A 15,179-nucleotide genomic window follows, 5' to 3' on the forward strand; every position below is an offset into this window, starting at 1 on the left:
CTTTTTCTTGTACACGTACTAAAACAACATTTATAACTTCAAAACGGAACACTCCCCGTCTGGCGTGAATAAACGCCACAAATTGGGTTTTTGCAAAAAAATATCTTATGAAGGAACCAAAACTACAATTTCTGAGATAGGTCTTACAAACTTTTTTAAACCATCTGCTTTGGCTACCTTAACTTCTACTTTACGTACTCTATCATCTTTACTTGGAAACACCTGAGTTATAAGTCCAAGAGGCCATTCATTTCTTGGTACTTGACTGTCTTTGAGTACGACGACACTTCCTAAAATCACATTAAGTTGGTTGGATTGCCACTTGCGACGTGGCTGGAGAGTAGGAAGAAATTCTTTCTTCCACTTGTCCCAGAAGACATTTGACAGGTGCTGCACTTGACGCCACTGGTGTCTGTAAATGTCCGAAGCTGTAAAGTTGCCAGCTGGAGCCTGAAGAGGGATAACTTTCTGCGTAAGAAGAGTAGCTGGAGTCAAGATGAAAGGGTCACTTGAATCTGAAGAGACTGGGACAAGAGGTCTTGCATTTATAATAGCTGACACCTCTGCCATGAAGGTGATGAGAACGTCATCAGTGAGTTTTGTGGTCTTGAGTTTGAAAACATAGAGTCTAAAATTCTCCGGGCCAGGCCTATCATTCTTTCCCATGACCCGCCAAAATGGGAAGCATGCGGTGGATTGAAAGTCCAAGTACATCCATTTTCCTTTAAATAGGTCTGTAGAGCTACATTATCCAAGTTTGAGGGGATTTTCAGTTCCTTACATGCACTGACAAAATTAGTACCCCGATCAGAACGAATAGTTTTTACAGGTCCTCTTATAGCCAGAAACCGTCTAAATGCATTAATAAAGCTAGATGTGTCGAGTGAGTCTATCACCTCGATGTGAACTGCCCTAATGCTCAGGCATGTAAAAATGACAGCCCACCTTTTGTTTTGGTTCACACTTCCTCTGGTACGTCGGTAAGACACAAACCATGGGCCGAACACATCTAAGCCAACATTGGTAAATGGAGGGTCCGTTGCAAGACGGTCTGGAGGGAGGTGTGACATTTTTGTGTGCTCAAGGGAGCCCTAAGTCTTTTGCAGGTTACACAATTGTAAATGATTGTGCTCACCTTTCTTTTGCCACCCACTATCCACCATCCTGCAGAGCGTATAGCTCCTTCTGTGAACAAGCGACCTTGATGATGAACTTGACTGTGATAGTGCTTTATGAGAAGAACTGCAACATGGTGGTGGCCTGGAACTAGAAGTGGGTTCTTTTCACCATGAGTCAAGTTTGAGTCAGTGATACGACCACCTACTCTGAGGAGTTCATTTTCATCCAGGTAAGGGTCTAAGTTCTTAAGAAGACTGTTTTTGGGTAAGTTCTCATGCTTTTGTACACACTTGATCTCTTCAGAGTACACATCCTGTTGTACTGCTCGAATCACAATATTTTGAGCTTGTTTAAACTCATCCACAGTGAGTCCTATCTCACAGTAATGCCAACCACTGCAGTGATTGTTTGTATTTGGTGGTGATTTGAAGTTGTGGACGACATGTAGTAGTCTTGAAAGAGCACGGGTAAGTGATCTCCAAGTAGAAAACTTACTGAATCTTTCAGAACCAAGTTGCCTGGTTGAAGTTGTAGTTTGGAGAGTAGTTACATGAGGTCTAACATCTGAGTCCATGTTAGGGTCCACAAGATCGTAGGAGTCATTTGGAAACTCTTGGAGTTGGAGTAAGAAGCTGGGGCCAGTGAACCAGTTACAAAAGGGCAACTGGTATGTAGGAACAGAACGAGTGGCGTGATCCGCTGGGTTCTGACTACTAGCTACATAATGCCACTGGCTTGGTTGAGAAGATTTGCGGATCCTAGTTATACGGTTACTGACATAGACATAAAATCTCCTAGTTTCATTGTAGATATAACCTAAGACTACTTTACTGTCTGTGTAGAATATAGTGCAGTCTAGTTCGAGGTCAAGTTCATCTGTGATTAGATCTGCAAGCTGTACTGCCAATACTGCAGCGCTAAGCTCTAGTCTTGGTATGGTGTGATCTGGGCGTGGTGCAAGCTTCGCCTTGCCCATAATAAACCCTACTTCACAGTTTTTCTCTGCATCTGTCACTCTTAGATAAGCCACTGCTGCTATTGCTTTAGTAGAGGCGTCCGAAAAAACGCACAACTCTTTTTTTGTGGCTGTTGAGGGAGAAATGTCTGTGTATGTTCTAGGAATAATCAGGTTAGATAGTTGTTTAAGCGAGTCCTTCCAGAGAGTCCAGGACTCTTCCTTTTCTGGAGGTAATGGAGCATCCCAGTCTCCATTTTCAACTGTGAGTTCACGTAGAATAGACTTTCCCTGTATAGTGATAGGCGCTACAAAACCTAATGGATCATAAAGGGTGTTAATTGTTGATAACACACCTCTTCTTGTGAAGGGCTTTTTCTCATCTGGTATTTGAAAGGTGAAGCAGTCTCTACCTAGGTCCCAAAGGAGGCCCAGGCTGCGTTGCATTGGGAATGAATCAGCTTCAAAATCCAGGTTTTTTAGATCTTTAGCATGATCTGGTGTAGGGAATGCCTCTAACACTTCCTTTCTGTTGGCTGCTATTTTGCAGTCTGAGATTTGACTTTGCAAGTGTGTCACGGGTTCTTTGGAGTAGGGACACAGCCATTTCAATGGTGGGAAGAGATTTGAGTCCGTCGTCGACGTAAAAGTCCCGTGTGACAAACTGTATCACCTCTGGATCACTGTCCGAATCGCTGTGTAGAACGGACTGATGCAAGCCATATATTGCCACTGCTGGTGATGGGCTATTTCCAAAGACATGGACTCTCATCCTATACTCCACAATATCTTTGGAAATGTCATTGTCGCGGAACCACAGAAAGCGCAAGTAGTTCCTGTCTTGCTCATGAACGTTGAAACAGTAAAACATCTGTTCAATGTCTGCTGTAAAGGCTACAGCTTCTTTTCTGAAGCGCATTAAAACACCTAGCAGAGAGTTGTTAAGATCAGGTCCTGTTAACAACACATCATTCAGTGATACATTCTCGTATTTGGCGCTGCTGTCAAAGACGACCCTGATCTGTTTGGGTTTACGGGGGTGGTAAACACCGAATAGTGGCAGATACCAGCATTCCTCTCCATCTTTTAGTGGAGGGGCAATTTCTGCATGTTTGTTTTTGAATACTTTGTCCATGAAAGTCACAAAGTGTTCCTTCATTTCCTCATTTTTTTTAAAATTACGAACAAGTGACATCAGTCGCTTCAGGGCCTGCGGTCTGTTGTTAGGGAGCTTTTGGCGCGGTAGTTTGAAAGGTAAAGGTGCTGTCCAGCTATTGTCATTGTCTTTTGTTAGTCCTTCTTTCATTATCTTCAAGAAGACTTTGTCTTGAATGGAAGGTGAGATGTAATTGTCATGCCTGGTTTGTTTGAATACATTACATCCTAAGTGGTCTGGTTCACAAGCGCTGTCCACAAACTGGGTGCTGAAGTTGAATGGAACTTGAATCTCACAATGTCTCTCTTTTATATTGAAAACATTGGGGCACGGTTCAAACATTGTAGGACGACCCTTCTCAGTGGCATTTGTGAACAGAGTCTTTACTGCAAGGGTTTTGTGAACATCACCAACACACACGTTTCCTACTATGACCCATCCGAGGTCCAATTTTTGTGCATAGGGTGCGTTGTTAGGTCCACTTATCTGTTTACGGACTTTGTGAACTCTAATAATGTCCCGTCCAAGGAGAATTAAGATAGGGGCTTTAGAGTCCAGTTCAGGGATGAGGTGAGCTACTGACTTCAGATGTCTGTGATGCATAGCTGCACTGGGTGTGGGTATCTCATCTCTGTCATTTGGGATGCCTTTGCATTCAATAAGAGTAGGCAGTGGAATGTGGACTGAGCCATCCAAGGCTTCCACTACATAACCTGTAGCTCTCCTTCCCATTGTACTTTTAGTTCCAGCACATGTCCTAAGTGAGTAAGGGAACTGGGTCCACAGTCATTAAATACTTCAAAGAATTCAGGACGTGCTAAAGATCTGTTACTTTGTTCGTCATGGATAGCATAGAGCCTTACTGCTTGTTGTGGGTTGCCTGCTGGATACACTTTAACAAGACAGATTTTAGAGCATGATCTTCTTGCTTTATTCATGCCACAAACCTGTGTGCAGTTGGAAGTTATCTCTTCTAGTTCTGTGGAGTCAGGCTCCCCGCCATGCTCTACTGCAGGTTCAGTTTCTCTTAGCCAGGGAGCTGGCCCTGGGTGGAGAGCAGTGCAGTGTTTCTCATTGTTGCACTCAGAACACTGTACCTTGACTTTACAGTCTTTTGCGATGTGTGAAGATGAGGCACAGCATTTGAAACAAAAATTGTTCTCCTTTAAGAACATTTTCCTATCGTCCAGTGTTTTCATACGAAATGTCCTGCATTTTGAGAGAGAGTGAGGTTTTTTGTGAATGGGGCAAATCCTGTCACTATCCACAGCTTTGTTCTCAGATCTATGCTTATCTGCATTTGAGTAAGAGACAACATCAGTTTTGTGCACTGAAATCTCTTTTTGTCTGTTTGTTCTCCAAGGTGGCTTGTCTGATTTGGAAACATCAAGCAATGACACGAAGTTAAAGCTGGGATCATTTTTAGCATCCGCTTCTTGTGTGACAAAGTTCACGAACACATTAAATGGTGGAAACGGCACACCTCTTGTGCGTTTGTAGTTAGTTCCTACTGTAATCCATTTTTCCTGCAAGTAGAAAGGAAGTTTTTGGACAATAGGATTTACTCCTCTTGCTGTATCCAGAAAAGCCAAACCAGGGAGGTCTCCTTCTTCTTTAGCACACTGCATTTCCATGAGCAGGTCACTAAACTTCCTCAGTTTTGTGTAGTCTTTGGGCGTGATTTTTGGAAATGCATCAATTCTTTTAAAAAGTGCATCTTCAATCACTTCAGCCGAACCATAACATTGTTCAAGTCTGTTCCAGATCATGTTGAGGCCATTGACTGGGTTATTGATGTGTATAGCCCTAATTTGCTCCACCTGCTCAGCAGATTCTTTTCCGAGCCACTTTAACATCAAGTCCATCTCCTCACTTGCTGTTAGATCCAAACCCCTTATGGCATTTTCAAAGGAGCGTTTCCAAGCTCTGAAGTTTTGAGGTTTGTCATTGAACTGGAGAAGCCCTGTTGTTACTATTTCACGACGAGCAAAATAAATAAAATCACTTACATTAGAGTCTCGAGACTCTTGGCGTGGGGGTCTAGCATTGTAGAAGTTAGATTCTTCTATGTGATTTGACCAGTTGGGTCTGAAATCTTTATTAGTATGTGGAGACCTGGTAATGACTGGGGGTTTTGGGGGTTGTCGAGATAACAGGAAGGACAGACTGGAACTTGCCGTGAATCATCTTTTTCAGAGTGTAATAACTCTTTGCTAGTGAACTCTGGTTTATTTTGAAGTGCATTTTCCTCTTCTGCTTGCTGAAAATCAGTATTTTCCTCTTCTTTTACAAATTTAGCTTGGCTGATGACATATTGCTCAGTACGGTCATCTGTTAATGAAGAACATGGGTTGCTGCGTGCTTCTATCTGTGTGGCAACAGCTGCTTCTAATGCCTCCGCTTCTGCAATAGCTGAAGCTACATCCTTTTCTTGTTGTAGAAATTCAATAGATGCCTCAATTTTGGCTTTTTCTACTTTTAAGTTAATTTCTTTAGCTGCAAAACTGAGACGGGCTTTGGCTGCCTCCGCCTTTGCTCTTGCCTTGGCTGCTGCAGAGCTTGTAGAGGAGACACTGGAAGCCTCGGACCGGGTCTTAAGGGATGACGTCTTGTTAGACATGGCGACGTTGACTAGGTGACGTTCGCAGGATCACTGCTGTATGCCGTGCTGCGTTAAGGCGTAGTAGTGGTCTGCTTCACTCTAGCTTCAACAACTGCGTTATCTTCTTCGGCGAGGACGCTGCCGTTTTACTGTGCCGTTACTGGTGCATGTCTGATGCAAAGGCTTTCTAACGCCTTTCTCATGTCACGACTCTGAAGACCGAAGGACGTTGTCAGCAGGTTTAATGACAATAAAAAGGGTAAAACTGAAATCAAGACAAAAAATACAGTAAATATGCGATCATATGCAGCATAAAATACACTACATTCAATTTCTACCGATCATCACATCTATATGCGTACATCTAGGCTACCAATTGCGCACCTGATAACCTCACGATAACCTCGCATCTAATTAACATAAACATACTCTACCTTAAAACAACACATTAGAGCGCCATCGCTAAACAGAAACAATGTTACAAAGTTACAAACTTAATACATACCGGCAATGCAACCATACATGAAAGATTTCAACAGTAACTTACACTAACGGACACTAACGGTGCCTATTTCTACCGTTTAATAAAGTTTTGTTTTGAACAACAAAAAACTTACTACGTTGTAGTATCTGAAAATAACATGAAAGGACAGGCTTTCTCCCTTTTTTCTTGTATACGTACTAAAACAACATTTATAACTTCAAAACGGAACATCTATGCCATGTTTATTTTCAGATTGATGGGTTTCCTGCATCACCTCTAATTTTAATTGCATAAAGATTTAATTGTTAACATATGTAAAAAAGAAAACCATATAAATATATTTTATAAAATGCATAAATATATGCAAATGCAAATATATGTCAGTTATGACATCACTCTCTCTGTGATGCCATATCATTCTCTTTTGTTATGACATCATAAAACAGTCTCTAAGTACTTGAACTTTCCCAAGATCTTTCATTCGAGTACTGAAGAAAGACTGGAGAGCTTTAAAACGTGTAGCATGGAGAATCCGCAGTTCTTTCAGGACCTCGAAGAATTTTATATTAGGGTTGAAAGGAGGAGGTTAAGATATTTAAGTACAGAGGAGTTACTCAATGAAATTGCAGGACTGATGAAAAAAATTAAAAGATCTTACAATTTAAATCCGGCAGAAGAAGATGAAATGGTGGAAACTATTCTTGAACATTTTAATCAAGAGCGGCAGCGTCCGAGTTGGAGTGTGTGAGGCTTTTTAAGTAATTGTGGAGAGTCTTTTGTGAGCGGGTTGAGTTTTGGCCTGGGTTTTGGAGCGGCTGCAGGCATTGCTCTGATTGTGGGTACAAAACTCCTGACCTAAACTGTCCTGTCCTCTTCTGAATTGTTGAGACGCTTTACCAAGGTCGATCTAAATCCTGAGAAATATATGTCACATTTTGACAAAATTTCTGAGTTTTCTTCAACAGAAGAATCACTTTCAGAAGAAAACTTAGAACATGACGTTCAAATTGAGCCACAACATTGTGACAGCATGGATGTTAAAAAAAATGGATGTTTCCTTTAAGGAAGTTCATTCCGAAAGCAGAAATGCCAGAAATTTTATGTCTTAAGTTTCTAAGTGGATTCGCCGGCTAGGGAATAGGTTGGCAAATCTCTGACCAAGGAGAAAAAGCTAGCTATTTTCTTTCTTGGCGAAGAAAAGTTTGAGGAAGCTAATTAATGACCTGATTTCACCTCTGGAAGAACTTCTAACACATTTCAGAGGAAGTGGATGGAACATGGCCCGCACAGAGTCATTCCCCAACTCCATTGTCAATGTGGCTTATCGGAGTTGTGGCCACAAGGTTTCCAGTGCCTGTTTTGGGGACAACCCTAGAATCAGCTCGTGGGCACCAAAAGGGAGGGATGCTGTCAAGCCAAAGATACAGACCTATCAGGTCATTTTGGACTGTGACACCCTGGAAGCAACTGATGGGTACTGGCAGCCCAAGTGGCATGCAACTCGGGTGGTCACTAAGGCAAAAACTCGGGTGTGGGAGAAGTTCACAGAGGCCATGGAGAACCTTGGATCGGGCAGAGTAGTTGGAAGACCTCCTCAATCCCACCATCACATCTTCCACTGAGGAAGCGAAACCTGGGGACTTTGGATCAGGCTCTGCTGAGTTGACCATGGTGAGAGGCACAGAGGAGGAGTGGGCATATTTTTTGCCTCCCATCTTGGTGCCTGTATATTGGGATTCACTCCAGTGAAGAGGGTAGCTTCCTTCCTACTTGTAAGGTGTCAGGTTCTGACCGTTGTCTGTACTTATGTGACAAGCAGCAGTTCAGATTGGCCACTTTTTTTGGAGTTGTTGGAGGGGTGCTGGAGATTGTCCCTCCTAGAGACTTCCTTGTTCTGCTGGCGGATTTCAACGCTCACATGGGCAATTATAGTGAGACCTGGAGGCTTGTGGTTGAGAGGATTGGCCACCCTGATCCAAACCTGAGTAGTGTACTGTTATTGGACTTCTGTGCTCATCATGGATTGTCCATAATGTACACCTTGTTCAAGCGTAAGGTTGTCCAACTCTGTCCAGGACACCCCGGCCACAGTTCTATGGTAGACTTTGTTGTTTTCCCATCTAATCTGTGGCTGCATGTCTTGGATTCTTGGGGGAAGACGGGCGGAGCTGTCCACTGACCACTCCCTGGTTGTAAGTTGACTTTGATGATGTGGGAGGATGCCAGTCTCTCCAAACTCCTCCCATGCCTGAGTTTTTGCCAAAAAAAACTCGGGAGAGACTATGGAGACCACAAAACGCATGTAGTCTCCATGGCTACATGGCCCCTTCCATGCCCGAGTTTTTGGCTAAAACTCAGGCATGGGAGGAGTTTGGAGAGGCCATGGAGAAAGACTTATGTATGGCTTCAAGGCAATTCCGGTCCAACATCCAGCATCTCAGGAGGGGGAAGCAGTGCAACACCAACACTGTTTATAGTGGGGATGGTGTGCTGCTGACCTCGACCCAGGACGTTGTGGGCCGGTGGGCATACTTCGAAGACCTCCTCAATCCCACCAACATGCCTTCCATTGAGGGAGCTGAGCCTGGGGACTCTGGGTCGGGCTCTCCAATTTCTTGGTAAGAGGTCGCCGAGGTGGTTAAAAAGCTCCTTGGTGGCAGGGCCCCGGGGGTGGATGAGATTCGGCCGGAGTTCCTTAAGGCTCTCGATGTTGTAGGGTTGTGTTGGCTGAAGCAACTCTGCTATATTGCATGGAAATCGGGGCAGTTTCCCTGGATTGGCAGACTGGGGTGGTAGTTCCCCTGTTCAAAAAAGGGGACCGGAGGATGTCCTCCAATTACAGAGGGGTCACACTCTTAAGCCTCCCTGGAAAGGTCTATTTGGGGGTCCTGGAGAGGAGGGTTGGTCGGATAGTCGAACCTTGGATTCAGGAAGAGCAGTGTGGTTTTCGTCCTGGCCATGGAACGCTGGACCAGCTCTACACCCTCAGCAGGGTCCTGGAGGGTGCGTGGGAGTTCGCCCAACCGGTCTACATGTGTTTTGTGGACTTGGAAAAGGCATTTGGCCGCGTTCCTCTGGGGAGTCCTGTGGGGGGTCCTCCAGGAGTATGGGGTACCGGGCCCTTTGATACAAGCTGTCAGGTCCCTGTATGACCTGTGTCTGAGTCTGGTCCACATTGCCAGCAGTAAGTCGGGCTCGTTTTCAGTGAGAGTTGGACTCCGCCAAGGCTGCCCTTTGTCACTGATTCTGTTCATTACTTTCATGGACAGAATTTCTAGGCGCAGCCAAGGTGTTTAGGGGATCCATTTTAGTGGCCTTAGGATCGCATCTCTGCTTTTTGTGGATGATGTGGTACTGTGGGCTTCATCAGGTCATGATCTGCAGCTCTCGCTGGAGTGGTTCGCAGTCGAGTGTGAAGCGGCCGGGATGAGGATCAGTGCCTCCAAATCCGAGGCCATGGTCTTCAGCTGGAAAAGGGTAGAGTGCCTTGTCAGGGTCGGGGGAAGGGGGTGTCCTGCCACAAGTGGAGGAGTTTAAGTATCTGGGGATCTTGTACACGAATGAGGGAAGAAGAGAGCAGGAGATTGACAGGCGGATTGGTGCAGCGTCTACTGTGAAGCGGGCGCTGTAATAGTCAGTCGTGGTGAAGAGAGAGCTGAGCCAAAAAGTGAAGCTGTCGATTTACCGGTCGATCTACGTTCCTACCCTCATCTATGGTCATGAGCTTTGGGTCATGACCCAAAGAATGAGGTCCCGTATACAAGGGGCCAAAATGGGTTTTCTCCGTAGGGTGACTGGGCTCTCCCTTAGAGACAAGATGAGAAGCTTGGTCATCTGGGAGGGACTCAGTGTAGAGCTGCTGCTCCTTCACGTGAAGAGGAGCCAGTTAAGGTGACTCGGGCATCTGGTCAGGATGCTCCTGGATGCCTCCCTACAGGTGTTCCGGGCACGTCCCACCGGGAGGAGGCCCCGAGGAAGACCCAGGACACGCTGGAGGGACTATGTTTCTCTGCTGGCCTGGGAACGCCTTGGGGTTCCCCCAGAGTAGCTGGAACAAGTGGCTGGGGAGAGGGAAGTCGGGGCCTCCCTTCTTAAGTTGCTATACTCGTGACCCGATCCCGAATAAGCAAAAGAAAATGGATGGATGAATGGGTTGGTGGAGGGGCACCAGACTTATCTTCTATTTGCAAAAGAAGTGAGAGTCCAAAGAAAAACACAAGGAAAACAAAAATCAACTCTGTCCAAAAGAAAACAAATCAACACGGTCAGGGCGAGGCCTGCTGTGCACTGTCCGGTGGATCACACAGGAGGTGGATCCATGGTGAGTCTGGAGGCAACGAATGGCGCAGGAGGCAGACCCATCGTGGCGAGTCCGAAGGCCAACAACGGTGCTGGCTGGACCCCCGAAGAGCCGGAGGCTGGTGGCCGGGTGGCTGCACAGACCCATGAAGAGGCGGAGATGGAGGCTGGGCGCTCTGGCAGGAGAACCTGGAGCAACTAGCAGATGAATCATGAGCACCGACAGACTGCACAGGTACGCCCCACAACGTCTGACGCAGTGACGTTGGTTCCAAAGCTCTATCGACGCTAGTGAATGAGATGCGTCTTAATGACGCAAGCATGAAATGCAGGTGAATATATAAATGACGAGAGAAAATAGCACAGACGTCGGACATTATCAACAAATATTAAAGCAATTTGTTAGCCCTCAGTAAGATATGCCAAGTCCCTCGACCGATGATAATTCCTCTATATTTATTTAAAACAGAATTGTAGCTGTTTGTTTATTTTGTTTGTTTCTTTTATCCTCCTCTGGTTCATGTTTACCTGTTGCAGGAGGCAGAATGTGTCTGATTGGAGAGGATACCAGCTGCCAGTTAACAGGCCAGCAGGGTAGAATCATTTATCCGGTTAACAGAGCTCTGACAGTTCCCCTCTCCTCCACTCGGCTCTCCGTAATGCTTTACAGCACTGTCATTTAAAAATGACATATGACAGGAGCTGGTCTGAGCCTGCCAACACCCCCTGCTATCACACACACACACATACACACACATGCACACGCACACACACACACACACACACGCACACACACACACACACACGCACACACACAGGCAGCGAAGAGGCAGTGTACGTGTGTGTTTGCATATCTGGCAGCGTTGTCTGGGTTATTTATTTGATTGTTTTTTTAGTTTTACGTCTTTCATAAATCAAGATGGATCGCTAAATCTGAAAACTGGCCATCTCCCCAATTTTTCTGCATGTGCATAAGAGTGTGTGTGTGTGCGTGTGTGTGTTTTCGTGTGTGTGCGTGTGTGTGCGTGTGTGTGCGTGTGTGTGTGTTTAGGTGTGTATGCATGCGTGTGTGTGTGTGTGTTTGCTTAATGTCAAGCTGAAGTTCAAAACCGTAGTGGGCTAAACTGTAGTTAAAATATTAATGATAAAAAATTCAGTCTTCAGTTAAGTTTGTTAAAGGGGAGGTATTATGCAAAATTTACATTTTGCATGTTTTTGTTTTTTCATTTGGGTCTCAGCTGCTTCTAAAAATAAACTGAGTGCTTACAAAAAACACTTAGGCATTTTTTGGCAGTAAGTTAATGTTTTTTGGTGTCTGGACAATGAGTCATCTCAAAAACCTCCAGAATGCAACACAAATCAACAGGCATTGCCCGTCTCCTAGCAACCCCAGCTGAGCCCAGCCCGTTACCTAGCAACCCATGCAGTTCCTCAGGACTTTTATCCAGCTGTTTTTACCGCTTTATGTGCTGTACAATGGCTGCTGGAAAAAACAAGTGTTTTGTTGTTGACTTACCATTCAGAAATCACTTGCTTCTTTCTTGTTGGTTGTGAAGGAGACTCCACTTCTGCTTTTCAAAGATGTAAGGTTTGTGTAATTGTGCATCTGTTTGCAGCCATTTTCACATGCCAGGGTAGACATGGCATATTTATTTGGAAATCAGCAGAACTTACCAGACAAAAATCTTATTTTCCAAGAATGATTTTGTGCAACAAAAATAAAAATTCATTAAACATGTTTTAGATTTATGTTTAATCCATAAAACTATCCTAACCTGTTCAAGGAAACATAGTAGGTCACATTTAAGGTGATGGTGAAGAGTCCCCACTGGTAAGTAAAGACAGATGCGTGTGTGAATGTGTCCAGAGGCGTGACAGCTACTGTTCATGCACGACAGAAAGAAAGTACATTTGGCTTCTGTGATAATCATGATCCCATGGGTAATCACTAATTGAGGAGATTCATTTCTTACCAGCTTATCAATTAATAATTCATTCATTAACAAGACAAAGTGAGTCCAGTGGCAAAACAGAACCTAATTATGGCACTCAGCAGAAGCACAGGAAACTAATTTTATGAATGTTAGATGGATGGTGGAGGGTCAATATGAAATTCCCAAAAGGAAATCTGAGACACAAATAATGATCTTCCCTCCGTTTCTCAGTTTTTGTGTTTGATCATAGTTTGCACCAATGAACGTGTTAAGGCTGACGTGTTTTTACAGCTTAATTAGATCCTGTGGCGTCAATATGGCAGAGTGAAGATAATCCTGTTAAGATCGACCACTTATCTGAGTAAAGAGAACAGTTTAAATTCAATCAATCAGTTTACCACTGAGTAGGGCCGGCTCAAGCCTTTTTGGGATCTTAAGCAGATTTTCATTCATCCCCTCTCACCCTTTCTACCAACATGTCAGCACCAGATTCTTTATTTTTCCTGTGTGACATACCTGCTATCATTAGCATAATTAGCATCATACCAGTGTTAACGGCTGTAGATTTTAACCTTACAGGAATAAAAATCTAAAAAAGAGAGAGTGGTATTTAAGTGTGCCATATTATTTTAATTACATGAAAGTAACAATGGCTGATAAACACTAAGTGTACAGTAAACAAGTTAACAAGTCACCACAAACATCATTATCAGTGTACAACAGTATGTACATTAGACAATGTATAACATTGTTGGGCCATGTAGAAAAGGATTAGGGCCACTGAAGGGAAAACAATTCTCATTTTCATCTCACAATTTAGTTTAATTTCAGTTTCACGACTTTGAATCCTATTAAAAATAATCCTCTTTTTATTGTCGATATAGTATACGAGGGTATACTATACTCGTATTTATATCGACAATAATATATTATAGTATAATATAAAGCACTTTGAAATGCCTTGCTGCTGAAATGTGCTGTACAAATAAAATTTGATTGATTGATTGATTGATAAATCATTTTGGACTTTTTAAAGTTATGCTTTTAAAAAATCTTCTCGTTCATGTGTCAGGCTTAAACACACAGGAGATAAAAGTCTGTTATTTTAGTTTATGGAAAACTATTTTAATTTTTGGTTGGATTTTTTTTTTTTTTTTTTTTGACTGAAACAAGCTGTAAGCCCGACCTCTGTTTACGCTACAACTACCATTGCCTGCACAAGACAATATGAGGAACATTTTAATCATCCTGTCTGATTATGCACTGAGGCAGACACAGCAAAACAATAAAATAAAATAAAAAATGCATTGCCCATGCTGTTAGTGATTCTATTTAATCGTCCAACCTTATTTTTCTCTGCACCTTTCCTAAAACCCATTTAGTACAATCTATGGTTCAATTTGGAGTTTCTCATAAATCCTTTATTGTTACTAGCTAAATATCATATTCATTGTTCTAGATGAGAAAGCCATGCTTTGCTGCATTTTACAATTAAGTTAATTTTTGTATCAGGACTATCAAAGACTCTGACAAAAAATAACTATTAAAACAATTGAAATCTGTACTGCTTTGAATGTACTGTTAGGAACCGAACCCCTTTGGCCATTTCTTGAATACTATATAGTCTTTAGCTTAAACTATAACTTTATGATGGCCACATAACTGCTTTGGTATTGTATGACCTTTCTATCTATCTTTTCCCTTCCTAGCAGGGCAAAGAAGGTGAAGACATGTCAAGCTGCAGCGTATACTTTAACTACTATTAGATTTTTATAGTTGACTGTGTGCTTATCTCCTTTCTCCTCCTTAGCGCCGAAATTCATATCCTAAATTATATCAGTGAGGATGAAAAGATAAGGTGCTTCCCACCAGAAGTGAGTTTGTTTCGGTTTTATGATCTCTGTTGGCCGAGGTCAGGCTGTACTGACCGGGTAGCTCAAGATAAGAAACACAAATTAAATCATAAAGTACTGTGAGTACAACAATTGTTTCAGGACACACTTACAATGTTAACTGTATTTTTTTTATTATTGTTTTAATAGCTGTCTGTCATCAGAAACACTGGTTATGGGAAAATCACCGTCTATGACTTCACTAAACTCAGCGGGGAAACATTAGAGGATCTGACACTTAAATGTGCAAAATAAATGGCTTATTGATCCTCTGCAGCTTTAATCTTCAAAAGTGCAAACACTTGGGAGATATCTCTTTAAGCAGCATCTCACATATTGTAATTACTCTGAGTACGTACCAGATGTTCTCACTTAAAATGGCTCCAACTGGAAGAGCAGGGACTGTAGTCAGAGAAAATAAAGCATAACAATAAACATGTTTTTGTCCTGTAGTGTAACAGTTTCATTAAAAATGAAGGAAATTCACCCACATGCACTCAAATTAAACAGCCTTGGTATTATGCTATAGCTATGACTCATGTCTCCCTCTGTTGTGTAGAGGAAGCGGCAGAGGATAACTGGGTTACAGGTTCTGAATGGGAAAAGGTAATTAAATCTTACATGAGCTAACCAATTTACCAACGTATTGCTCCTGTTAGGATTTGAACACCCTTTCCGAATGCAGGGGCGCAACTACATACTTTTTGAGTTGTATGCGAACACATCATCCCCCCATGT

The 15,179-nt window shown here is 43.1% G+C and overlaps 1 long non-coding RNA gene across 1 annotated transcript; it reads right to left on the minus strand.

Annotated features, from left to right (window-relative positions):
• Positions 1-6,057: 6,057 nt before the first annotated feature.
• LOC145550839 (uncharacterized) lies at positions 6,058-6,541 on the minus strand. The gene is made up of 2 exons (XR_014086605.1): positions 6,338-6,541; positions 6,058-6,097 (listed from the first exon to the last, which is right to left on the minus strand). It is a non-coding gene; the product is annotated as an uncharacterized LOC145550839 (long non-coding RNA).
• Positions 6,542-15,179: the final 8,638 nt, after the last annotated feature.

The sequence above is a fragment of the Poecilia reticulata genome, chromosome 2, assembly GCF_904066995.2.
Source record: "Poecilia reticulata chromosome 2, P_reticulata-male-v2, whole genome shotgun sequence".
NCBI classification, from domain to species: Eukaryota; Metazoa; Chordata; class Actinopteri; order Cyprinodontiformes; family Poeciliidae; genus Poecilia; species Poecilia reticulata.